We start from the raw sequence: 26560 nt of genomic DNA, 5'->3' as shown, positions 1-26560 counted from the left end.
CATAGGACAATATTAAGAAACTGTTACAAGAAGCTCAATGAAAACCACAAATGTGTTCAAAAGAGTACTGTGTATGTAATATTGCACATTCTAATGTGGGGATGCTGAGAACTTTATTATAAACAGTATATGATGTAATATGCAATTCAAGCTCCCAGAGAGAGAGAGCTAATCTGAGCATTACAGGGTGTTGGTATGTGTGAGGGTAAAACTATACATTTGCTTGTTTGATAAACATTTACTGGCTATTGCAATAACAATGATGTCTTCTCCACAGATCACACTATCGTGAGATTCTTGATTGATGAGAGCTCTTCAGTAAGGAGGCACAAGTGGGCACATCCTGTCTGGTCCTTAATCCAGAGGTGCAGAACCAAGCCTAGAACCTAGTACTAAGAAGTATACAGTAATTCTCTCTGTCTACCCCTCCCTTTGAGGACAACCACAGGGCAGTGTCCAGAACTTTGCTGCCTGGGTTAGCCCTCAAGAGGATTATCATCGCCCCATCAGAACCAACTGTGATTCAGGTGACTGGCTCGCAACAGCAATTGCCTAACCCCTACAAAAAAGATCCAGCGTGCACATGTAATCAGTTGCTTGACAACTGGTCCACATGTCTGTCTTGAGGTGGACAGTGTGAAGAGAACTGTTCTGCAAAGCTTGTTCAACCATCTCCAGCACATCATGATGGACCGCTGGAACAGCAACTCTGGCAAAATAGGTCAGGCTGAGAACCTTCCATTCCAGGAAGATGGCCACGACAAATTTAAAAAAATCCCACTCCTTCAACAAAAGAAAAAGAGAGGAGATCCAGCACTAACATTTTAGCCAGCTTCCCATTGTACAAACATGCCATTGGGTGGTTGCATTTGTAAGGCGCTCCCTGCCTAAACATGCCTGTAATTGTGGCCTGGGTTTTTTTCCTTTCAGGTGCCACTGACGCAGGCGACTACCAAGAACTAGAAGATTATAGACTCAATATGTGTCTTGGGGCAGTCACTGTATGCTGTGGTGTCTCCAACTGACTCTTGTGCCATTTTGAGATTGGTGAGGCGGGTGATACTGGCACACTGCTGGGGAGAGGGCTGCTTTGCATAAAGCTGTCACCCTCTTCTTGCTCATCACCTTCACCTCCCACCATGATCGGAGCCGATTCCCCTCTCTCGTCGCCACCACTACCTTCAGCGACTCTTTTAAGATGCTCCTGCCACCGGATTGTGTGATGTTTTTTCATATGGGTCATTTGGACTCCAGTACTATGGTGAAAATCAGGCTTACCTTGACAAACATTCTTATGGCAAATGGAGCATATTGCAATGTTATCCTCCTGCTTGCTAGTTGTAAAGAAGTCCCAAATTGAACAGGAGAACTTTTTTCGTGGGCCACTAGTGCCACTGCCAATGCCTGAAGAACTGGAGTTAGGTGGGTGTGTATCAACAATTGCCTCTCTGCAATGCATACTTTGACTTAGGTAGTGGTGGATGCAGGTCTCAGCAGAGGCCTTACAAATATGGAGGCGGACGATTGTGGTGGTACCAGTGCCACATCCCTTGGAGCAGGTTGAAAAGGAAGGGATAATGTTGGTGTCCACTGAGCCAGATTTCATCACAATGACTGGCTCGCCCTCCTTATCCCCTTCCAAAATTGCAAGGCTTTCAGGAACTTTCCTTTTCCCTTTTCTGACCTTGCGAGTCTCAAACTCAGCGGGCCCAATCCATATCCAGATCATTATAAGCGAGATTTGGAGAAGTGGTGGAGCATCCTTCTTTTTTCTTGCTGAAGATCAACCTCCTGTTCTCTTCCTACTTAAAGAAGACATATTATTGCTGGCTGCTCCTCCTGTTGTCCACTTTGCTCAGTTTCCTGCAATTGGATACTAATTTGTGGCTGAGACAACTCCAATACAGACTCACTGCTTGTTGTCATTATTGCAGTGGCTGTCTCGCTGAGAGACATGAGTTTGGGCTTAGCAAGTGGAGAAGTGTGGCACAATGGTTAGAGCGGCAGACCCTGAAGCAGAGATCTGGCTTAAGACCAGGGTTCAAGTCCCGCTTCGGCAGGTCTTGGGCTCAATTCCCTTGGACCAGATAATTCTTGCCTCGGTGCCTAATCTAATTATTGAGTCCCACTCTGCAACTCTGGGCAATAGCTTGATTAATCTCCACAACGGCCCCAACAGCGCTTGGATGCTTGGCTTCACCCTGGTGGTGCCCAGGAGTGGGCACCTCACAGGGAAAAGCCAGGAGGGGTTCCATAGTGGTATGAGTACAGCGCCTTGAGACCCTAACGGCTGAGTAGTGCGCTATACAAGTGCAAAGGTTTACAGGTTCGGGTGGTGCAGTTGATGAGGGCATGCTGCTCCCAGCTTGCAGGATGGAAGACAGTGCAGCAGGCAGAATGTTCCTGAAAAAGGATTCCGGCAGCATGCTAGTGGTTAAAAATTACTTCTTTTTTTCACTGGCCACTTCTTGGCAGCACCTTTCTTTGGGGCCATCTTTAAGCTCTGTCAGTTGGCAGTGGCAGTTACTTGCACAATCGGGAGAGACTAGAGGACTCACATGTTGTGGTCATGTCACTTTGTGCCGGCCTTCCATCTGGCAGTACTCAGTGGGTGATGTCTCAAGCAAACAAGCAAGAAAAACATTTGGTGAAATGTGGCATTTTTACAGTTTTCATTATTCATAGTACAGACAATATAATTTAGTGTGGTTAGTGTATCCATTCCAAAGTCAAACCGCACCACCATAACATCATATATTTAATTTCCAATCAGGGTAAAAACATACAGGTGCATCTCAGGCAGGGGTTCCAGCAGAAAATTGAATAATCCTTAAAAAATGAATGCTGGTGTGCACCTATGGTTGGCAGGAGGGTACAGGGAAAAGATGGAATAATCCTGCCTTTGGCAGGAAGGAGGTCTAGGGAGAAATAGAATACTCCTTAAAAAATAAATGTGGTGCATGCCTATAGCAGGCAGTGGGTCCAGGAAAAAAATGGAATAATCCTGTCTAAGGCAGGGAGGGAGTCCAAAGGAAAATGGAATAATCCTTAAAAAATAAATGCTGGTGTGCTCTTCTAGCAGGCAGCGGGTCCAGGGGAAAATGAGTAATGACAATCCTTAAAACAATTAATGCTGGTGTGTGGCAGGCACCTATGGCAGGTAGGGGCTGGATGGAGGGAAACTGTAAAAAAAAGTAAAAAAACAAAAATTCAAAATAAACAATTAAAACAAATACAAAAACATTAAAAAGGGTACAATAAATAAATTTATAAGAAATAATTCTAAACAATGAATTGCTGGTGTACTAGGAGACTACGAGGAACCCATTGGGATTTGGGAGTCAAAGAGGTGCAGGGAAAAATGGAAAATTCAAATAATAATAAACACTGATCATACATATACTACAATGATCCTCAACCATATTAAACTGATATCAGAGAAAAGTAAAAGACAAATGAACAAAAACGAAAAGGCACAGTCCTCTCCTATTAATCTGCCTAGAAAATGACTTTGAAAACTGGAAAAAAAGATTACACTGGCTGTCTGCACAAAATGACTGCCAGTAACATGGTCAAACAAAAAGCAAGGAGGCATGGACAACAAAGAAGAAAACATGCAGGCCTATGCGGGAAGGTCACTGGCTTGCTGCACAAAATGCCCACCAGCCGCATGGTCAAACAAAAGCAAGCAAGGAGCCATGGAGAATAAACATCACATGGAGGTCTCTGGCATAAGCACACTGTCAAGGAATAAGGCCATGTGCGGTCCAGGTGTCGCCCGAAACTCCGCTGCGCGACTCTGCGGTGCTTTATGCGAACCACTTGTCATCCCCTCTTGTTCCAAAGGTGGCCATCAGCGTTGTGTGCCCTGTGGCAAAGCTCATAGAGCTGCAGGTTCAGGACATTGGTGGACAAGATGGAGTTATCAGTGCTATTCCATGAAGGGACTACAATTCCCATGTTTTAGAGGCAGCAGCCATCTTGGGGTGTGGAAGGCCTATAAAGCCCAGCCACAACCAAGCACTTTGCTCACTATTTTGAAGACTTCGATGCAGCCAGACCTCGTGGGGGTTTCTCTGAAGAAGAGCAGAGTTCCTGAATGGCAGAGTCATCCAACCAAAGTATCCTTGTTTCCATGGTGCATTAAAAAACGAGTAGGTCATACTTGTAGCGGTAAGGCCTTGATGAATCCAAATTTGAAGGAAATCGTTACTTCCAAAAGGTAAAGCGCCCCTTAGCATACCGAGCAAAGCGTTTTCAGTTTCCAAAGTACAGCGGCCTTGGCGCAATGATCAAAGGCATTTCAGAGCACAGGTGTAAAGCGCTCTTTGCAAAGCAATTCAAGCGTTTCAGTTCACAGATGTAAAGCACTCAAAGCACGGCAATTCAATCGCTTTTGTTCACAGATGTAAAGCGCTCTAGGCATGGCAATTCAATCACTTTTGTTCACAGATGTAAAGCGCTCTAGGTACGGCAATTCAAGCAATTCAATTCACAGATGTAAGGCGTTCTGGGCACGACAATTCAAGCGCTTCAGTTCACAGATGTTAAGCGCTCTTGGCAAGGCAATTCAAGCGCTTCAGTTCACAGATGTAAAGTGCTCTTGGCACGACAATTCAAGCGCTTCAGTTCACAGATGTAAAGCGCTCTTGGCACTACAATTCAAGCGCTTCAGTTCACAGATGTAAAGTGTTCTTGGCACGGCAATTCAAGAGCTTCAGTTCACAGATGTAAAGCGCTCTTGGTATGGCAATTCAAGCGCTTCAGTTCACAGATGTAAAGCGCTCTTGGCACGACAATCAAAGCGCTTCAATTCACAGGAGTAAAAGGTTCTTGGCACAACAATCAAAGTAATCTAGGCCACTTAAGTAAAAACGTCCCCTTAGTATAATGAGCGTATCGCTTTAAGGCAAGACAAGTAAAAGCGCTTCCTGGTATTATAAGTAAAGCGCTTCAAGTTCAATGAGTAAAAACTTTTCGGTCTTTATAGTTGTGAATGTGAAAGTATTTTTTAGAGATAAGCAAATCACAGTTTTCATTGTTCTTTGAAAAGCTTAAGATGTGGGAAGCATATTTAATTCTTTGAGATTTTCTAGGTCATGATTAAAGGTTTATGTTGAGAATGCAGAGATGTTACAGAATTGATATTCTGAGTGTAATCATAGTCCAAAGCTCTTGCCATCTCTTGTTTCTGAGGTTGTAGTTTAGTCTTGTTCCATGTTTCAAAGAAAGGGCTTTGCCCTCATTTCAAAAGGGGTCTCCATCTGTTATCTCGGAGATGCATTTAGTCAAGAGTCTATTGATAAGTTGCATTTCTATGAATGAGTAAATGCATATTTGTTCTAACCTTTTCTTTTCAGATCTCTCTCCCTGCTGTTCCCTACCCCAGTTCCCTTCCCCCGACTGGCTTCACCATAACTCTGTGCTATAATAGCTTTCTGAGTTGGTGACGCCGGAAGGTGGGCCTTTTGTTCAGCGACGTGCAGATCCCGAGGAAAGGACACTGTGACACACACTGGCTGCACAAAATGGTGACTGTCCACATAGTCAAACACAGCAAAAACAGCAAGCAAGGAGGCACTGGAGAGCAAGGAACACATGCAGGCCCATGCAAAAAGCACACTGACTGCCTATACAAAATGGCCACAAGGTCAAACAACAACAATCAAAGAGGCCAGACAACAAAGAACACATGCAGGCCTATGGGAAACGTACACTGGCTGATTGCATAAAACCGTTCATGGCTACATGGTCATACAACATCAACAACAGCAAGCAAGAAGGCATTGGAGAACAAGAACAAATGCAGGCCTATGGCAAAAGCACACTGACTGCCTATACAAAATGACCAGCGGCCACATGGTCAAACAACAAGCAAGGAGGCATGGACAACAAAGAACACATTCATGCCTATGACAAAAGCACCCTGACTGCCCGCAAAACATGGCCACATGGTCAATGACCAACCATAACAGTAAGTAAAGAGGCATTAGAGTACAGAGAACATAAGCAGGCCTACAGCAAAAGCACACTGACTGGCTACACAAAATGGTCCCCAGCCACATGGTCAAAAACCAAGCAAGGAGGCGTGGATAACAAGTAACACATGCAGGCCTAGAGGCACTGACTACACACAATAGCCCATGGCCACATGGCATGGAGAACAAACAAAGACAAATGATGGCCTTCGGCAAATGCACACACACACTGGCCAGACAAAGGAGCCATGGTAACAATGAGGAAGAAAACACTGCCATTAATTCAGCAATCGCAAAAAATATAAGTGAACTATAGCATTTTGCAACAACACACATCCTCCCAAGGCATCAAATATTACCCCGCCAACATACACTTTTGGCAGAGAAAGGACATGAAACACAAACAACCCACATGTTTTATTCAATCCAATGCCATCCATGGCATAAATTATGTTTTAAAACAACATACACCTCAGAAACTGTTGTTTCATCTACCCATGACTAGTACTGTCTGGATGGACCATGGACAGACTAGTCCACATAGTAAAGTAAATGAATAGTGCACATTAACAAACATAGAGAAAATGTACTGAACTGTGCAACCTTTTTTCCCTTACAGTATTTATTTGTACATGATAATGAGGCCCCTATAGAAACTCCAGGCCACTTATTACAACCACAATCAAACTGAAAATTGAATAAATGTACAAATAAATACTGGTGCATACCATTTATCAAACAAACAATACCCTTATACAAACGTTTTTCCACTCACTTATGATATCACAAAATCAAAGTCCATAAATCCAATGGTATTTATGCAGCAGGAATTGCAGAACGAGAGAGTAATCCTTCCACCTCTAAATCCAAGTAAAAAGTGACCAGGAGATGGACAAACCACTGGGAGGAGCTTGCTGGACAGGAAGAGGAAGGTGGAGTTTCTGGGGCAATTATTCCTGTTGAAAAGAAAAAGAAAAAAATGCTTTACATACTAAAAAACAACCTGAACAGTCCATTGTAGTACAATATTCACTCGAAATTGTCTTTTCGAGTAGATTGAGCTGCTTCTCAAGTAGAAAAACTGCTCCAAAAGCAGCTGCTCGCCTGTGTCACAAAAATGGTGCCAGAAGGCTCTGTGGCGACTGGAAGCCGCATGATCTGGCAGCAAGTCTCGCTTGTTAGCGGCTGGCAAATCTCAGCACGTTCGCAAGCGCATGACAAAACAAGTCCTGTGCATGCCAGAACAAGAGTCGTGCATAGACGGGAAAATAATTCCGCCATGCGCCGGAATTTCACCAACTCTGTGAGCTGAAGTTATATATCCGCCCAGACCGAATTATAACATGGCTTCTTGCACCTCGATTGACATTAATTATGTAAAATATGCTCCTAAAGAAGAGCATATAACTCGAAACGCATCAAAAAGGTTATGGAATGACATTGTAAAAATAATTTAGTATGTATTGATAAAGAGAAAAACTTATGAACATTTTAATTGAAAAGCAAAACATTATAAAATGAAATTTTATCTCCCTGTTGCATGTGTACCACTACCAGAGACGATATTGATGATTATTGAATGCTCTAACAATTAAAAAGCATGGGCTAGTGGCTCATTTATGCTAACAACAGAAGGTGGTCAAATACCTGGAAGCACAAAACATATACCAAGCAGATGCATTTATATTTTACCAAATGATCAGTACCAACCAACACACATTTAATATGGGCCTGTATGTTCCATAGAGTAGTTATAAGACCTCAACATGTACACTAAGTGCAGAGCTATAACTATATTTGCAGTACCATAAGCTCAGTACAGACCCACATGTCTGAGCCTTTGCACAGAATTAAGAAGATGGAGAAGTACAGCACTGTAGATAAAGCTGATTAGCGTCTATTGGAAACGTCTGCTTGTGTTGGCACCTACTCCCCTAAAACCTCCCAGTGTGAAAGGTGGGAGGGCGGAGCTACCAATGGACGTCATGCCCCAGGTCGAGATGAAGGCTGGTGAACCAAGGTTAGGTATTTTCATTGACTTGTCCTACTGATGGCTGTGCGGCTTTCACTGACACTTCCTCCGTTTACCATACCCCCGTGATGAGGGAAAAGGAGGAAAACGTCCAACTTCTGCCGCTCAGTAGCAAACAGAAGGGTTCTGAGAAACTTTTCTATTACAGCAGGCTGACGCTGCCTCTCCAGCTCAGTGGAGTAACAAAGGCCCCGCAGCCCCCATGCGGAGGTTGGGGGGTGGAGGACACGAGCTCCAGGAGCCCCCATCAGCACAGAAAACTGTGCACTGGTGGCAGGCCCCTGTCTGGGTCCAGTGGGGGAGGGGCCCCTCCAGATTCTTTGCAGCCCCCCCCCCCCCCCTCAAGTTTCGTTATGCCACTGCGTCAGCTGTGAGATAGAAACTCGGGGTCACGAAACGCAAGACAGCTGCTCTCACCTCTGTAAACAGTTTGTTGAATTAATTAGGGTGACCACCCATCCGTAAATTTCACAGACTGCCCGGAATTTCGCCCTGCCGTCCGTCCGTTGTCAGTAATGAAAGACTTAACGGATGGCCTTTGTCCGTAAGTTTAGCCTTTCACCAAAAGGACAATGGATGGCAGGGCAAAATTACAGGCTGATCAGTTTCCCCAGCTGGATTGAAGGGTAGGGAGTCTACTGTGGTATGAGCGTGGAAGGGGGAGACAGATAAGAAAAGGCCTTCTTGCCAGGGCATCTCCGTCCCTAAAGAAATGCAAATGTGCACAACTGGTAAATCCGCAGATGCAAAGGGGCTTGAAAACCTGCATTGACTTTAATCAAAGGAGTCACTTGAAGCTTTCTGATGGCAAAGATATTTTCTTTTAGAGAGGTACTGCAATAGTGTTCTGAGGTGAGCTGTGGAGGGAATTTGTGTGGTTTTAATGGAGTGCTAGAACAAATGTTAGTTCTAGGTATAAACTGTATATTGTTCAAATCTGTATTTGAGAAGCACTTTTTTAATTTAACAGAAATGTATTTGCGCATTTTATAGCAGCCTATATTATGATGTAATTGTATTTGTATAGCGCTTACTACCCCTGACGAGGCATCAAATGCATGTTTAAAATAAGGACTTACACATTCACAGTTATTTCAGGGACCTCAGTACCCCATAGTACTAACAAACATTGGCAAAGCCAATAGGTTTCATCTACGCAAGAGTTATTGGCTTTGCCAATGTGTTTTAACCCTTAAATCAGAGTGGTTGATGTTCATGGCTAAATTTTAGTTGCATAGTGGTGTGGAGTACAGTAGAGTGGCATAGGAGCAGTGGTGTAGAACCCAGTGGTGCAGAGTACAGTGCAGTGGAGTGCAGTGCAGTTATTTAGAGTGCATTAGCGTAGAATGCAGTGGTTTGGAGTGCAGTGGCATGGAGTGGCTTGGGGCAGAGTAGAGTGGAATTGAGTGCAGTGAAATAGAGTGGCAGAGACTGCAGTAGTGTAGAATGGAGCAGTGGCATAGAGTGCAGGGTAGACTCGCATAGCAGAGAGTACAATGGCGTAGAGTGGAGAAGTGTAGGGTGGTGTAGTGCAGAGTAGAGTATAGTGCTGTAGAGTGCAGTTGCATAGAGTGGAGTGATGCAGAGTAGAGTGGCATAGAGTGCAGTGGTGTAGAATGCAGTAATACAGAGTAGATTGGTGTACAGTACAGTGGCAGAGAGTGCAATGTTGAAAGTAGAGTGTCAGTGATGTAGAGTGGAGTGGAGTGGCACAGAGAGCAGTGGCGTAGAGTACAGTGGTGCAGAGTAGAGGGCATTGGCGTACAGTGGAATTGTTTAGAGTGCATTGGCGCAGAGTGCATTTGCATAGAGTGGCATGGAGAAGAGAAGCATAGAGTGCAGTGGAGGAGAGTGGCATACAATAGAGTGGCAGAGAGTGCTGTAATGCAGAGTGGTGCAGTGTCATAGAGTGCAGCGTAGATTCATGTGGCGTAGAGTGCAGTGGCGTAGAGTGGTGCAGATAGGAGTATCGTACAGTGGTGCGGTACAGAGTAGAGTATAGTGCCTAGAGTGCAGTGGCGTAGAGTGCAGTGATGTACAGTTCAGTGGCATAGAATGCAGTATTACAGAGTAGAGTGGTGTAGGGTGCAGTGTTGCAGAGTAGAGTGTCAGTGCAGTGGTGTAGAGTGGTTCAGAGAACAGTGGCATAGAGTACAGTGGTGCAGAGTAAAGGGCAGTGGCATACACTGTAGTTGTTTAGAGTGCACTGGCGTAGAGTTCAGAGGCATAGAGTGGCATGGGGCAGAGCAGAGTGGCATAGAGTGCAGTGGAATAGAGTGTATTAGTGCAGAATATAGTAGTGAAGAGTAGAGTGGTGTAGAGTATAGTAGCGGCCAGTGCAGTGTTGCAGAGGAGAGTGTCAGAGTGCAGTGGCATTGAGTGCATTGAACTAGAGTGCAGTGGTAAGAGTGACGTAGAGTGCAGTGGCATAGAATAGATTGTTTCAGAGTAGAGTGAATTTGCATAGAGTGGAGAGGTGCAGGGTAGAGTGCAGTGGCATGGAATGCAGTGGCAAAGAGTGCAGTGGCCTAAAGTAGATTGTTTCACAGTAGAGTGAAGTGGCTTAGAGTGGAGAGGTGCAGGGTAGAGTGGAGTTGCGTAGAGTGGCATACAGTGTGATGGCATAGAGTAAAGTGGTGTAGAGTGCCATGGCATAGAGTGCAGAGGTGCTAAGTAGATTAGAGTGACGTACAGTGTATTGATGCAGAGTGCAGGGGCATAGAGTTGAGTGTAAAGTGCACTAGCATAGATTGTATTAGCTTAGAGTGCAGTGGCGTACAGTGCAGTGTTGCAGAGTGGCATAGAGTGGAGCAGTGCAGACTAGATTGGTGTTGTTTAGACTGGAGTGATACAGCGTGCAGAGGCAGAGTAGAGTGGCGTGGTGTAGGAAGGCGTAAAGTGCATTGGCATGGAGTAAAGTGGTACAGAGTAGAGTAGAGAGGCATAGTGTGAAGTAGCATAGAGTGCAGTGGCAAAATGTGGAGTGGTTCAGAATGGAGAAGAGTGCAGTGCAGTGGCATGGAGTGGTGTAAAGTGGAGTAATGCAGAGTAGGGTGCAGTGGTGTGAAGTGGTGCAGAGCAGAGTGGAGTATGCATGGTGTGGTAACACACTGCCATTACAGACAACACATTTTTGATTGAAATGGCCATTACACTTGCACAGACATACAGTTTTTCAAATCAAACTATACTGTGCAAAGACGATGATGTGTGGAAATAGCAACACCTAATGCAATGATTTGTGTTAATCATATCAAGGTATTGTTTCCAGTACAGTTCAGAATTAACAAAAATGTGCTTCATTTGTACTCCTAATTCGGAAGTTTATTTAAATGTTGTCATGTGATAGAAAAAAACTCTTTCCTAACTCCAGTATGCAGCAAGATTGTCTCATAAATCCTCTCACTTTGAAGTCAGAGAAAGAAAAGTAAACAGTAAGTTCCCTCTGAAGACAGAGACTGACATTTGACTTTGTTTTTTGAATGCACAGCAAATATGATGAGATATGAACATGATTTACAGGCTTATTTACAGAAAGGGAGCACTCAGAAAGATACTGTAAATAAGGTTTGGGCAAAGGAAGGGACAACCTGAAGCTACATAGGCTAAAACAAATAAAGCCAGCAAATTGAAAGCAACCAAAATGTGAGTTACAAACCACAACGCCAATGGCAAGCAACGGGCAGAATGCATTCCCAAGGAAGCTCTATGAATGTAGTTAAAGTGACAGCCGTGGGATACTTTGTGGGAAAAGTCCAGTATTTTAGTCCAGTCCATATCTTGCAGAGGTTTGGCCACAACAATCACCCAGGTAATATGACGAGAAGACCTGGAGTGGTTTCCATGTTGCAGGAAAGGTCTGTACACCCATTCTATCAGTTTGCCACCAGTTCCTATGGTGTAGAGCTTCTGGCACACCTCTTGTAGGGTTTGTGCTAGATGGCAGACATAAAATACGGCTTTTAATGATTATTTAAGGTGGTTGTAAGGAAGGAGTTGACGGGGGTGAAGATGGTAGTCTGCCACAAGGATTTGGAAATTTAGTAGCTCGCTGTCCAGAAATAAATCCCCCAAATTTAAGACACCTGCAGCATGCCACTGAAGGAGTTGCTCTGAGCACAGCCGTCCTGTGCGAGTGGGAAGGCTTAGCAAAGATAGCGCAGGAGCACAGGGTGTCTTCGTGTCAGTGAGTTTACAGGTTCTAGCAAGGCAAGAGAAAGCTGTGTGTGATAACCCCAGATGGTGATCCATAAAATGGTAAGTAGAAAACAATGAGCAGTGCATTAAGCCTTCCTTAAAAGTTATTACTGATCCACACCATCTCATGCAAGGAGGTGGGCAGAAAGCCAGCGAGCCACCCATTGGACCTGTGCTGCTGAATAATAGCTTTCTAAGTCCAGAGGACCTAATCCACCCACAGTCACAGGTAGCTTTACAGTAGGAAGAGCTACCCGACGACATGCCACAAATCAGATGTGTGGCATGTCTGAAGAAAGAATGAAGGATCAGCAGGAGAAGGTTTGCAAAACAATACCATCATTGGGGTAGCACACCATCTTCACCAGTGCCACGTGGCCCGCTACAGAAAGCAGAAGAGAAGACCATAAAGCAAACTGGGATTGGAGGGACCATGACGCTCTGCTGAGATTTCCATTTCAGTGGGAGAATGGTAGATATTAATCACTAGGTATCAAAAGGTAACTGGTTCCCAGTTCAATCTGAGATCTAATTGTATATAAAGGGGAAACAGTGCCATATGTTAAAGAAACAGAAATTACAATGTTAAAATTTTTACTTTTTATTTGCGCAGATATTTTGAAGATCCTATATGTACTTGACACTTAGGGATAACTCAGATCGCTAGTTTGGCTTTTGCTCAATTTCAAAACCATTTAAAGACATGAACAAAGCGGGCAATTGCGTTTCACACCCTTGCAAGGCATCTGGCCCCTACTCACCCTTCACAAGCGTGAACAGCAGACCAATGCACCAGAAGAGTTTGCCAAGGTGGATGGGTGTTGCTTGTTCAACCACTTGACAGTGCCTCTTCTGTTTCTCTCCTGTGTACAGAGACAACTCCGCAGGTACCCAATACCATCCAATATTCTTGGTGGACCCATCTTGTCTGATTTTAGGAATTGTCCCACCTTGTTCTTCTCTTCTTTATCTATCCAGTTCTTAGCAACAACCCTTTGAATCACTTGCCGTGGATCTCCCATTTGATCTCAATTTCATCCTCTTCTTTTATTATCTTTGATTGATAGTCCGGGCTCCCATTTCTGACATACATGTAGAGTCCAGACATACACTCTAGTGCAGTGAGACTAAAGACAAGTTGTGGGTACCTCACATCCTGACATTAGGTATGAGACAGTCGCCTACACCATCTGCCCTGCCTCATTACATTTTTTTTAGGTTGAAAGTCCATGGGCGGTCGGGGTGAGCCAGATGTTTTTGTTCAATTTGTTTAAACTAGCATAGGGTTGATTACCTTAATGTTTCCCAAACTGTTTGCAATGGGTTTTTAAATGTTCAGAAACATAATCAAAATGTTGTTGCTTGTTTCTCTTCAAGAAAGAATGGGTAGATTTGGGCAGGGGTGATGGCCTTGACACAGTGCTGAAGGGCATTCATTTACCACTGAACAAGGACGTAATGTGACACCTGAATGTAGCATACCAGGAGGCAATCACAAAAAGACCACAGTGTATAAATAGTGCTATGTTAAAAAAGAGTAAATAAATGCACTGATAACATAGTGAGGCAGGGCCTCTTTTGGGTGTGTCTGTAAAACTGACATTTGTTCTTGAATTTTTTTCCTGAATTTTGACCCTTTGTCCGGAATTTTTGTCCTGAATTTTGACCCCTTGACCTGAATTTTTCACAGTCTTGTCCAGAATTTGCCTCAATGCCAGGTGGTCACACTAGAATTAATAATATGAGACAGCGCTATTTTTTTCAATGTAAAGTTACATTTGATGTATTTTAAGGTTTTTTAAAGCGCATTCTACATTCCAGTCGGGTTGAGAGAGCGCTTTAAAACGGATCTGAGAGACAAACAAACTATGAAATGTAAAGAACAAATCTATATGGGAAATCACTAACAAATAATAACAGAAAATCTATAAAAAAATATAGCTTTATTAATTACAAACAGTCTAACTTACCGGCCATGCAAGACATTTATGTGGTAAATTGACTCTTGTCACTGAAACAGCTGACTTTAGGTAGGATCCTGAAACTATGGGCCAGATGTACGAAAAAAGCAATTTGCGACTTGCAAATTGCAAGTCCCTGCGACTCGCAATTTGCAAGTCGCAAATTGCTATGCAGTACGGTGTCTCAGACACCGATTGCAACTCGCAATGGGGTCGCAATGACCCACCTCATGAATATTCATGAGGTGGGTCGCAAATTGCGGCCCCATTGCGAGTATAGGCACTCGCTAACATGGAGGCCTGCTGACGTCAGCAGACCTCCATGTTAGCGACCTGCTTTTAAATAAAGCAGTTTTTTTTTTTTTTTAAGTGTAGCCCGTTTTCCCTAAGGGAAAACGAGCTGCACTTAAAAAAAAAACGAAACCTTTAGTTTCGTTTTTTTTTCAGGGCAGGGAGTGGTCCCTTGGACCACTCCCTGCCCTGAAAAAATATTTTGGGCTCCAGTCACAAACTGGAAGGGGTCCCATGGGACCCCTTCCAATTTGCGATTGGGTTACCATCCACTTGAAGTGGATGGTAACTGCGATGCCATTTGCGACCGCATATGCGGTCGCAAATGGTATTGCATCCCAATGCGACTCGCAAATAGGAAGGGAACACCGCTTCCTATTTGCGAGTCTGAAATGCATTTTGCGAGTCGGTAACGACTCGCAAAATGCATTTCTGCATTGGGATACGCGTTTTGCGACTCGCAAACGGCAAATTTTGCCGTTTGCGAGTCGCAAGACGTTTGCTACATCTGGCCCTATGTCTTTTATGACATTTCTTATTCTGAGGAAACGTAATCTTTCCAACGTCTGTCTAGCGTCATTATACCAAAACTGTTTTTGCGACTGCATCCAAAACAATTGAAAGTAAATATCAGGCTTGCGTCTTTATTGGAAATGTCAGGGCACTGTAAAATTCAGACTGAATTTTAAAGCAGACACATTGGAACCGGTGTGTAAAATGTTTTCTCAAATACCTAAATTTCGCTTTTCATATTGAGTGATGAATGTGCACTAAGGTCTGGCAGTGAAAGACTTGAAATGCTTTTAGCAACAAATCAAATACTTTGTGTCTCAAGGATTACAGATCGATGCTGATCTATTTAAAAAGCCTCTGTTGCCTCAGAGATAAAGCTTACCTGAAGCCTGTTGGCGATTGCGCGGCCTGCCTATCAAATCGTTAATGTACGCTGTGGAGATGACTTTGATTTTAATTTCAATAATACATTTAAAAAGCAACCACATTAAGGGGCATATTTACAAGCCCCTAGTGCCTCCTTGTGCCACATTAGTGTCAATTTTAGGGTCAAGCGCTCCCTCCCTGTTGTAATCTCCCTTTGGGCTTTTAACCACACCTGTCACTTTCATTGGTTTGTGGGCTTGCTTTTTAAAATCTGCTTGATTTCATTAGTGAAAGGCATGCACACATCATGCCATTTCCGGTGTTTAGCCCTCCATGAGCGCACCGGCCATCTACCGAAAACATACTAGGCTTTATGTTTTAAGCATGGTTTCCGGATTACTTCATCTTTTTATTTTCCACACAGGTTACATAGAGTGATCAAGCTAGCTTTTTTCTTTCAATTTGCGTGGCAAGAGAAATCTGGTTAGGAGTTTATAACGCTAATAGCCATAACTCGGGCAAATGTGAGACCCGTTGCATTGCAAATGCTTGTTATTTATGCTAATAAATAAATAATAAGGAGGCATTTTCACTGTGTCATATTTACAGAGTAGTTCAATGCATATACTGCGCCACTTTGCGACCCCTTGTGCCACATTATGCCTGCGCCAGGCATAATGTATGCAAGGAGGGCGTTCTATGCTGGGAGGCCTGAAAAAATGGCACAGTGAAATCTGCAAGATTTCACTGTTCCATTATTTTCTGTCATTTTTAACGCCTGCTCATACCAGGTGTTAAAATGACGCACCCATTAAAAATCAATGGGCCTCCCTACACTTTGCTGCACTAGCGTCAACATTTTTGACACTAGTGCAGCAAACCGCCACAATAGCGTAAAAAACGTTGACGCTACTGTCCTAATGACTACCATGGTGTGCAGTGAAGAAAATACTGTTTACCCATGGTGTCGTTAGGTGGGGCAGGAGCGATGCAAGAAAACTGGTGCATCGGTGCTGATGCGCCAATTTCTTGTAACTATGCCCCTTAATGTTTCCATGCTACGGAGAAATAATATAGGTCTTATGGACAGAACTGATGTACTTCTTTTTACTGAACAATTAAACTCTAGGGATCTACACTATGCTGTTTGTGTACCTATTTTAACAAAGTGTGAGTGAATTGAATGACTGCAGACAATGGATGTTGGAAATCGAGGCCTTTGTGAAACTGGAATTTCAAACCTGATCATCACTTGAATTATTTTCATTTGTTTAATTATGAATGAATGAAGGGCATTTATAAAGCACATACAATCACCCAGAGGGGTAGCGCGGCACTACCATCTGAGAACAGAAAATACTTGTCCACCCACCACTAAAAGACATTAAGAGGAAAGAAAGAGATACAATTAACACTAGGAAAGAGGGAAAAGGGCCACGTTTTCAGAAACTTTATAAAAACTTGACGGTTGGGAGCTGATTTGACTGTACGGGGAGATCGTTCCAAGCTCTCGCTCCCAACAACCAAGATATTCTACCCCCTCTGGTGCGTAACTTGAACTGGAAAATACTTAGCAATCTATAATTGGCAGAACTTAACTCTTTAATGGTGCATGAGGTATAAGGCAATTTGACTAAAACTTTAGATCCCATTTGATGAACTGCCTTTTAAACAATAGATAGGGATTTAAATCAAATCCGTTTTTCAACAGGAAACAAATGAAGCTTCTGAAGTCTTTCAGTGGTAGAGCTGGTACGGGCAAGTTTGACAGTCAATCTGACTGCCACATTTTGAGCTGCCTGCAGCTTCTTGGTTAGATATTTGGGCAGCTCCAAATATACACTATTAAAGAGTCCAGTTTTGAGGTGACGAAAGCATGTTCTACAGTCTTTCTAACTTTTTGAGGAACCTTATTACAGAGAAGCAAGTCCCTTAGACCGAGTTGACCTGTTGGCGAAAAGATAGATCGTTATCAACTTATCACCCAAATTCCTTACTATCTTGGTAAGTGAAAGAGGCTTGTCAACTTTTTCTGGCTACCAGTCTGAGGCAGAAAACTGTTGTAAGATCCAAAACAAAGAATGTATGTTTTCTCTGCATTACATTTTAAAAGATTTAGGTTCATCCAGCAGACCACTTTGTAGAAAAATGTTTTAAAATTAAGCTCCAAATTGGAAGATGTCTTATGAAGATGCAAGATCAGTTGGGTAATATCTGCATAAGATATAGCAGAAATCCCAAAAGATTTTAATAAGAGTAGTTGGGGGGTGGTCCATCAATGCATTAAATAAGGCTGGACTAAGGGACGAGCCCTGAGGAACTGTCAACATCAGGGCAGTGCGTGCTCTTCGGGTGACTAAAATGCAAAAACCCAACCTTTATGCAAGGACCTAATTCATGCATTGTATTTATATGCAGTATGTTAACCTTTTGCATTGCAGACTTTAACCTTGAAAAACACTATTAATGATGTTTGCAATAACTGTTCATTTGCAATGTATTGCTGCAGGCTTACTGAGTGTGTTAGGGTGTGGTCCCTTTCTAGGACCTTCTAGAAGCTTTCCCTGCAGCATGACTGGATGTGGTTTGTGGGCTGGGCCAGACTCTATATAACGGATCCAGCCCAGCTCCACGTGCTCACTATTCAGAGGTCCCGGTGCAGAGCAGCAGCAACTTCCTGAGCTCCTGTTCCGGAGGCCTACTTTGACCTTTCCAGGCCTTGCCCTTCATTGTATTGGTGATCCTTGAACAGGGCTGTAAGACGGAGGTCGAGCTGGGCCCATGACCCCGTTTTCAAAGGCATTCGAGTTTTTGGGCCTAGTTTTTGTGTTGAAAGATTTTTCCTTGTGCGTGTGAATGTGCTCGTGGGTTCTGGCATTTACATGTTGATATTCGAATCGGCAAGACGCACGATTCATTCTTGGCATTTGACTTTTGAGATTCAGGTCGGCAACAGTGTGCGTGACCATTTCTTGACATTTGCATATTGACTTTTGAATCGGCAAGACCCGCGATTCATTCCTTGCATTTAATTCTTGATACTCATTGTGCGCTACCATTTCTTGGCATTTGCATGGTGGCATTCGAATCGGCAAGACCCGTGATTCATTCCTTGAATTTAACTCTTGATAATCATTGTGTTCGACCATTTCTTGGCATTTGCATGGTGACATTCGAATTGGCAATAAGCGCAATTCATTCCTTGCATTTAACTCTTGATAATCATTGTGCGCAACCATTTCTTGGCATTTGCATGGTGGCATTCGAATCGGCAAGATGCGCGATTCATTTCTAGCATTTAACCCTTGATAATCATTGTGCGCTACTATTTCCTGGCATTTGCATGGTGTCATTCAAATTGGCAAGACGCGCAATTCATTTCCCGCATTCAAACATTGATGTTCAGATCGCTTACATAGTGCACGATAATTTCATGGCATTTGCATATTCTTGTTGAAATCGGCAAGACACGCGATTCATTCCCGCATTCAAACTTTGATGTTCAGATCGCTTACAGAGTGCGCGATTATTTCATGGCATTTGCATATTCTTGTTGGAATAGTACAATTCCTACTGTTTTCCAGGGAATGTTCAGATTACTTTTTGTCCTCATGTAGAAAGACAATGCTTGTTCTGGAAACATAATTCTAGAAGGTTCTTATATTCCTAGACAATATGTGACGTTTCCTGGAAATTTCATATGAAAAGTTGTATTAACCATTCTTGATTCCTTCCCAGGTACCCAGAAGTCTTGAGGCCTAGTTATAGTCCTTTCTTAAGTTATCCATGGTTACAGTATGACAATGCTTAGAATCATAGTCCAGTGAAAAGCAATGTGATATAATCTTGATATTGGCGGTCATTACAACATTGGCGGTAAAAGCCGCTTACCACAGTGCAGAAGACCGCCAACACACCGGCGCAGCAGCGGAAATCAGCCAGAGCTATTATGACCCACAGCACAGAATCCGGCAAAATTCAGACACCCACACAAGTCCGCCACACCAAAGGTCAGTGATAAACTGGCGAAAACAAATCCTCCACCATCACGGCAACAGAAATACGCCCACACTATCACGACCCAGGAATCCACGCAGCGGTCTTTCAATCGCGGTATTCCATTGGCGGTACACACTGGTGCGCTCAAAATACACACACATATACAAAACACTACCACATTGGACAATTCGAAATACACACACCTAATACACATACACACCCCACTCCCACACACCCAATACAATATAAAACACACACCTGCATCACCCACAAACCCCTACAACAACAATTAGTGAGAGAAGGCCAGAGAGAGACACCACCATCAACAATACTAGCATCCACAGGCACACAACACCATCACCCACAGAACTTCCACACACCTCACACAACACACCACTGCATATCAGCACACTTATCACCACACACTCCACACCCCACATTACCTACATCACCCCATGGCACGGCAAAGACACCCCAGGGTCTCGGAGGAGGAGCTCAGGGTCATGGTGGAGGAAATCGTCTGGGTAGAGCCACAGCTATTCGCATCACAGGTGCAGCACACCTCCATTGCAAGGAAGATGGAGCTATGGCGCAGAATTGTCAACAGGGTCAATGCAGTGGGACAGCACCCAAGAAATTGGGAGGACATCAGGAAGAGGTGGAACGACCTACGGGGGAAGGTGCGTTCTGTGGTCTCAAGACACCACCTGGCGGTTCAGCGGACTGGCGGCGGACCCCCACCTCCTCCCCCACAACTAACAACATGGGAGGAGCAGGTCTTGGCGATTCTGCATCCTGAGGGCCTCGCAGGAGTAGGTGGAGGAATGGACTCTGGTAAGACAAATCTTAAATATTACATCCCCCACCCTACCTGCATGCCAGCACATACCCCCACCCTCACCCTCACCCCCAGCACTCCAACTCTTCACATATGTCCCAACATCACAAACCACCCAGCCCAACACCAAGCCCTGCACGCAACAACAAAGCATGGACACCCATCACTATAGCATGCCCACTGCACATACCCATCCAACCCCCTAAACCATCATCACACAAGGTCCCACACAGGAATTCAAGCACTGGGGTACACGGTCACCCACCCATTGCACACCATGACACACACAGATGTAATAACCATCCTTTTATACCCCTGCAGGACCACTACCCAACGTCACCGGACAGGAGGGTCCACACATGTCCACACCACCAACAGAAGAGGCCCACAGTGATGACAGCAGCTCTGTCCAACTGGATCTAGATGATCAGCCCGGCCCATCGGGGACCTCTGGACAGTCGATTCCCCCCACCCAGTCACAGGCCACCACAGACCTTCCCCCCTCTGGAAACACCAGCACAGCACCCACCCAGCAGGCCCATACTTCCGTCCCAAGGACACGTCAATCAGCTGTGTGTCCACCACTACAGGGAACCCAGGCTAACCCACCACCCCAACAACAACAGGGACCTGGTGGCAGTGGTAGTGGGCACACCATCCAGGGGACGGAGGCCCAGGAACACAGGGGAACTGGGAGGGCTGCTGTGCGACAGGGGGCGGACAGGCCAAGGGAACCCACTCTCCACGAGGCCCTCTCCTCCATCATGGGAGCCTATCACCACTCCCAGGAGGCGTTGGCAACGGTACTGGCCAAGTTTCAGGAGACCCAGCGGCTGCAGGAGGAACCGTATATGGGCTTCAGGGAGGAACTCAGAACCATCAGCTCCACCCTGGGCACCATCGTAGGGGTGCTGAAGGAACTCGTCAACACCAGGAGGGACACTGTGGCACGACAAGGGGCCCCTGACACTAGCATGGACGATGAACTGCCCACCACCTCCGCCGCCGCTAGTGGACAGGACACCCCGCCACAGGACCAACACACCAGCACCCCACCCCCTGCAGAGGGAGAACCACTCTGCAAACGGTCCCTGAGATCCAGGAACAAGACAGAGCCTGATGCCAAGACCCCCGCCAAGAAATGAGACCACCCTGATTGTCATCCTACTGTCTCACTTTGTCACCCTGTCCATACTTAAACTGCCCCAGCTCCACTTGCTATGCCCATATGGGCAATGCACCGGTGAGACTAATACACTGGACTCTGCCATGGACATTCCTCCTCCATCACACCTCACCATTTTCCTACCCCCTCCAATATTGAGCACTTAAATAAACACACTTAAAGCACAAAACAATCTGGAGTCTGTCTGTGCTTTCGAAATAGTGTATTAGCAATTACAGTGACAAAATGCTCTTTCAATTGTAATGTCAACATACCAATGTCACACAGCTCTAGTCCATGAGGAATCTAAGCAGATGTCACACAGTGGGACCCACATCTGTGAAATCGTAAGGGAAAGTGACAAATCAGTGACCATACACTGGGTGAAAACGACAGACAGTAGAGAGTTAGTAGTGTGAAAGTACATGTAGTAGGCAGGTATGTACTCTTACCTGTGTCTCACTGGAAATATTGCTGGATCACTGAGTCCCTGTTGTTCATGTCTTCTTCCTCTGCTTCCTCGTCTTCACTCTCCACAGGCTCCACAGCTGCCACAACACCGCCATCTGGACCATCCTCCTGCAGAAAAGGCACCTGTCATCGCAAAGCCAAGTTGTGAAGCATACAGCAGGCCACAATGGTCTGGCACACCTTCTTTGGTGAGTAGAATAGGGATCCACCTGTCATATGGAGGCACCGGAACCTGGCCTTCAGGAGGCAGAAGGTCTGCTCAATCACCCTCCTAGCTCGCCCATGGGCCTCATTGTAGCGTTCCTCTGCCCTTGTCCTGGGATTCCTCACTGGGGTCAGTAGCCATGACAGGTTGGGGTAACCAGAGTCACCTGCAAATGGCGAGGGACAACTGTTAGACATGCACTAACCTGGAGGGATATCCCAAGACCCAGACAACCATTCCCACTGTCTTGCTTCCAGGTGCTCACCTAATAACCACACACAGTGCCTCTGGAGTTGACCCATCACATAAGGGATGCTGCTATTCTGCAGGAGGTAGGCGTCATGCACTGACCAGGGAACATGACATTCACATGGGAGATGTACTGGTCGGCCAAACATACCATCTGTACATTCATCGAATTATACCTCTTCCGGTTTCTGTACACCTGTTCACTCCTGTGGGGGGGGGACCAAAGCCACATGGGTCCCATCAATGGCACCTATGATGTTGGGGATATGTCCCAGGGCATAGAAATCACCTTTCACTGTAGGCAAATCCTCCACCTGAGGAAAAAAGATGTAGCTCCGCATGTGTTTCAGAAGGGCAGACAACACTCTGGACAATACGTTGGAAAACATAGGCTGGGACATCCCTGACGCCATGGCCACTGTTGTTTGAAAAGACCCACTTGCAAGGAAATGGAGCACTGACAGCACCTGCACTTGAGGGGGGATTCCTGTGGGATGGCGGATTGCTGACATCAGGTCTGGCTCCAACTGGGTACACAGTTCCTGGATTGTGGCACGGTCAAGCCTGTATGTGATAATCACATGTCGCTCCTCCATTGGCGACAGGTCCACCAACGGTCGGTCCACCAGAGGATGCCGCCATCTCCTCACATTTCCCAGCAGATGGTGCCTATGAAGCACAACAGCGAGCACAGAGACAACTCAGAGGTACGTACCCACATTTACACAGAACACCATTCATACACAAAAGGTGGCCTGTATGTGTGTTGAGTATAGACCTAGGTATGTGTGACGCAGTTGAAAATGAAGCCATGTGGGCCCCTGAAATGGCGGCTGCCTGACCTCTAAAGTGGGACAATGGGAAGTGAGGTAACTGCACTGGCGCTGTACACTGTTGCGGTAGGCGGTCGAAGACCGCGGCGCAATGCTGCATTGCTTAACATTGGACCCTATGGGTCCCAAGAGCCAATGATGATGTACACCGGCGGTGACGGTACGCACCACCGCAGACGTGACCGCCATTTTCTATCCCTTCAATCACTCTACGGTCCTCCAGACAAACAGGTAAGTACACAGGGAGCATGTTGTATGGGCTATGCATGTGTAGAGAGGGCTGGATGTAAGAAGGAAGGGGGGAGAGTGCTGCGTGCATGAAAGATGGTGAATGCATGTGCCACATGGCAAGGGTAGGGATGGGGGCCAATCAGTTTGACGGTGCAGTTGGTAATAACTTCTCTTTTTCCCCTGTACATTTCATGTAGGTCAGCACCCAAAAAGTTATTTGGCGTGCCATCGCCAAGGACGTCCGGACCCTGGGGGTCTACCACAGACGGAGCACCCACTGCCGGAAAAGATGGGAGGACATTCGCCGCTGAAGCAAGAAGACGGCGGAGGCTTAGCTGGGGATGGCCTCCCAATGTGGGAGGTGTGCCCGTCGCACCATGACCCCCCTGATGTTCAGGATCCTGGCGGTGGCCTACCCGGAGTTGGATTGGTGCTTGAGGGCATCACAGCAGCCACAAGGGGATGAGTACACTCTCATTCTGCTGACTGCACGCAGTGGAGGTGTTTGGGTGGGGGAGGTGGGCTGTGGGTTTCCCTAGGCCAGGGCGAGTTCCGTAGGCAAGGCCCCTCCGTAAGGCAGGCCAGTTGGCACCCCACCCCACCTCTGTAGAGTGACAACTACACCTAGTCATGCCCCTGTGTCATCTATGTGTGCAGATGTCGTCCATAGCCTTGTAGGCCATTTCCCAGGAATTGAACAGTGGAGCCCAAGAGAGCGCCGTAGTGCAGGGGGCTTCTGTGTCTGTCGTGTCCGCCAACGGTAGCGGTAATGCATGTACTCAACATGTCTTTCTTCTGTCGTCCCCCCCCTTTTTGTGGTCTCCCTGTTCTTGTGTGCATTAGCATCATCAGGCGGAGGAGCAGTGGCACCGGAGCACCAGGGGGCTGCATCCCACAAGGCCATGGAGGGCCACACTACGGAATCAGACTTCACCAGTGGGATGGAGGGCGAGGGGAGCTCCACAGCGGGGACAGGAGCTGACACCAGTGACACGGACTGGTCCTCTGATGGGAGCTCCCTTGTGGTGGCGGCAATATCTGTGCCACCCCCTCTACAGGTACAGCCGCCACCCCCCCTTCCAGCACTGCCCTCCCAGCAGCCCCTCAGCCTTCGCCCCGTGCCCGCTCACCTGGGAGGGTTGGCATCACCTTCGCCCCAGGCACCTCAGCCCCTGCCGCAGTCTCCCCTGCTGCCCTCAGTGAGGAGGCCATTGACCTCCTCAGATCCCTCACTGTTGGGCAGTCTACCATTTTGAATGACATCCAGGGTGTAGAAAGGCAGTTGCAACAAACCAATGCATTCCTGGGGGCATTCATTCTGGTCAGGCGGCCCTTCAGCGAGCTTTTCAGACTCTGGCCTCAGCACTGATGGCATATCCTGTCCCTGGTCCCTGTCTCTAGCCTCCCCCCTCCAAATTCCTCCACCCGACCCAATCCCCTGTACCTCAGGACAGGACCACCAGCAAAAGCCCAGCTGCCCAGGACAGGACTGCCAGCACAAGCCTACCGGCCCAGGAGGCCACCGCCAGCACAAGCCCCGCTGGGCCATGAAGGACCGCCAGCAAAAGCCCCGCTGGGCCATGAAGGGCCGCCAGCACAAGCCCCACTGGGCCATGAAGGACCGCCAGCACAAGCCCCGCTGGCCATGAAGGACCGCCAGCAGCTGAGTCCCTGCAATGGAGACCGCCGCCTCAAGCACCGCTGAACAGGGTACCGCCATCTCAAGCACCGCTGAACAGGGCACCGCCATCTCACGCACCGCTGCACAGGGCACCGCCATCTCAAGCACCACTGAACAGGGCACCGCCATCTCAAACACTGCTGAACACGGCACCGCCGTCTCAAGCAACGCTGGCCCATGAGCTCCAAGGGCACTGACGCTACTGAGTCCGTCACGGGCAGAATGAAGCACTCTGGGCACCATGCCCCCTCTAGAACCAGTGGAGACTGTCATCCACTACCTCTGTCCTTAGCAGGATGAAGCACTCTGGGCACCATGCCCCCTCCAGAACCAGTGGAGACTGTCATCCACTACCTCTGTCCTTAGCAGGATGAAGCACTCTGGGCACCATGCCCCCTCCAGAACCAGTGGAGACTGTTATCCACTTGAGAGACTGTGGCTTTGCACTCCCCAGGATTGAACTGTGGGCAAACCACCCACTGTAGAGACTTGTGAGACTGTGGCTTTGCACTCCCCAGGATGGAACAGTGGGCAACCCACCCACTGTAGAGACTTGAGAGACTGTGGCTTTGCCCTCCCCAGGATTGAACAGTGGGCAAACCACCCACTGTAGAGACTTGTGAGACTGTGGCTTTGCACTCCCCAGGATATGGCAGTGGGCAATCCACCCACTGTAGAGACTTGAGAGACTGTGGCTTTGCAATCCCCAAGAAGGAACAGTGGGCATGTGGCCCCCATGTGGATTTGGCATTGTGCACTCAAGTGGCTGAGGTGCCCCCACTTTCCCTCCCCCTGAGGTGCCTGTTTAGTTGCTGTCTGATGCCCCTGCAGTGTTCTCTCCGCCATGGTCGGGGATCTTGTGTGGCCTCGCCCATATCGTGTAGTCCCAGTGTTCCACTGACTTTCTTAGAGCACTACCTGGACTGCTATGCTTGGTATATATTTTGTACATGGTGTATATATGTATTTCTGCCTACTTGCTTTTAATATATTACAATGGTTACACTCATTTTCTATTGTCTTTGCATTCTTCCGGTGGGTTTGGTGGGTGTAACTGTGAAGTATTGATTTGCATTAGTGTGTGTGTTGTAGTGGGGGAGGGTGGGGGTGTTGCGTGTGTATGTCCCTGTTTTTTCCCTCCCCCCACCCCTGTGTCGTATGTGCAGTACTCACTGTGGTCTTCGCCGCCGGCATTCGTGCTCCTGGTATAGGAGCAGGAAGACTATTGCAGGGAGAATTTGGAGTTCCGGATCCACGGCATCCTCGTTCCTCGTGGAGTGTGTAGAGGTGAGCGTTTTTCCTTCGGGATTCCTGTTTCCGCCGTGTTTTTATCCGCGTTGAATCCGCCCCCCGGAAAAGGTGGCGGATTGGCCTGTCATAATAGTGTGGGCGGTATATTGCCTCCCGCCTGTCTGTTGGCGGTGACCACCGTGCTCTTTATTTGTACCGCCGTGGCGGTCAGAGTGTTAAAGTGGCTGTCTTTGTTGGCGGTTTCCGCCACGGTCGTAATTGCAATTTTTTTACAGCCGGCCTGTTGGCGGTCTTACCGC

The sequence above is a fragment of the Pleurodeles waltl genome, chromosome 4_1 (genome assembly GCF_031143425.1).
Source record: "Pleurodeles waltl isolate 20211129_DDA chromosome 4_1, aPleWal1.hap1.20221129, whole genome shotgun sequence".
NCBI lineage: Eukaryota > Metazoa > Chordata > Amphibia > Caudata > Salamandridae > Pleurodeles > Pleurodeles waltl.
This window is presented reverse-complemented; position numbering follows the sequence as displayed.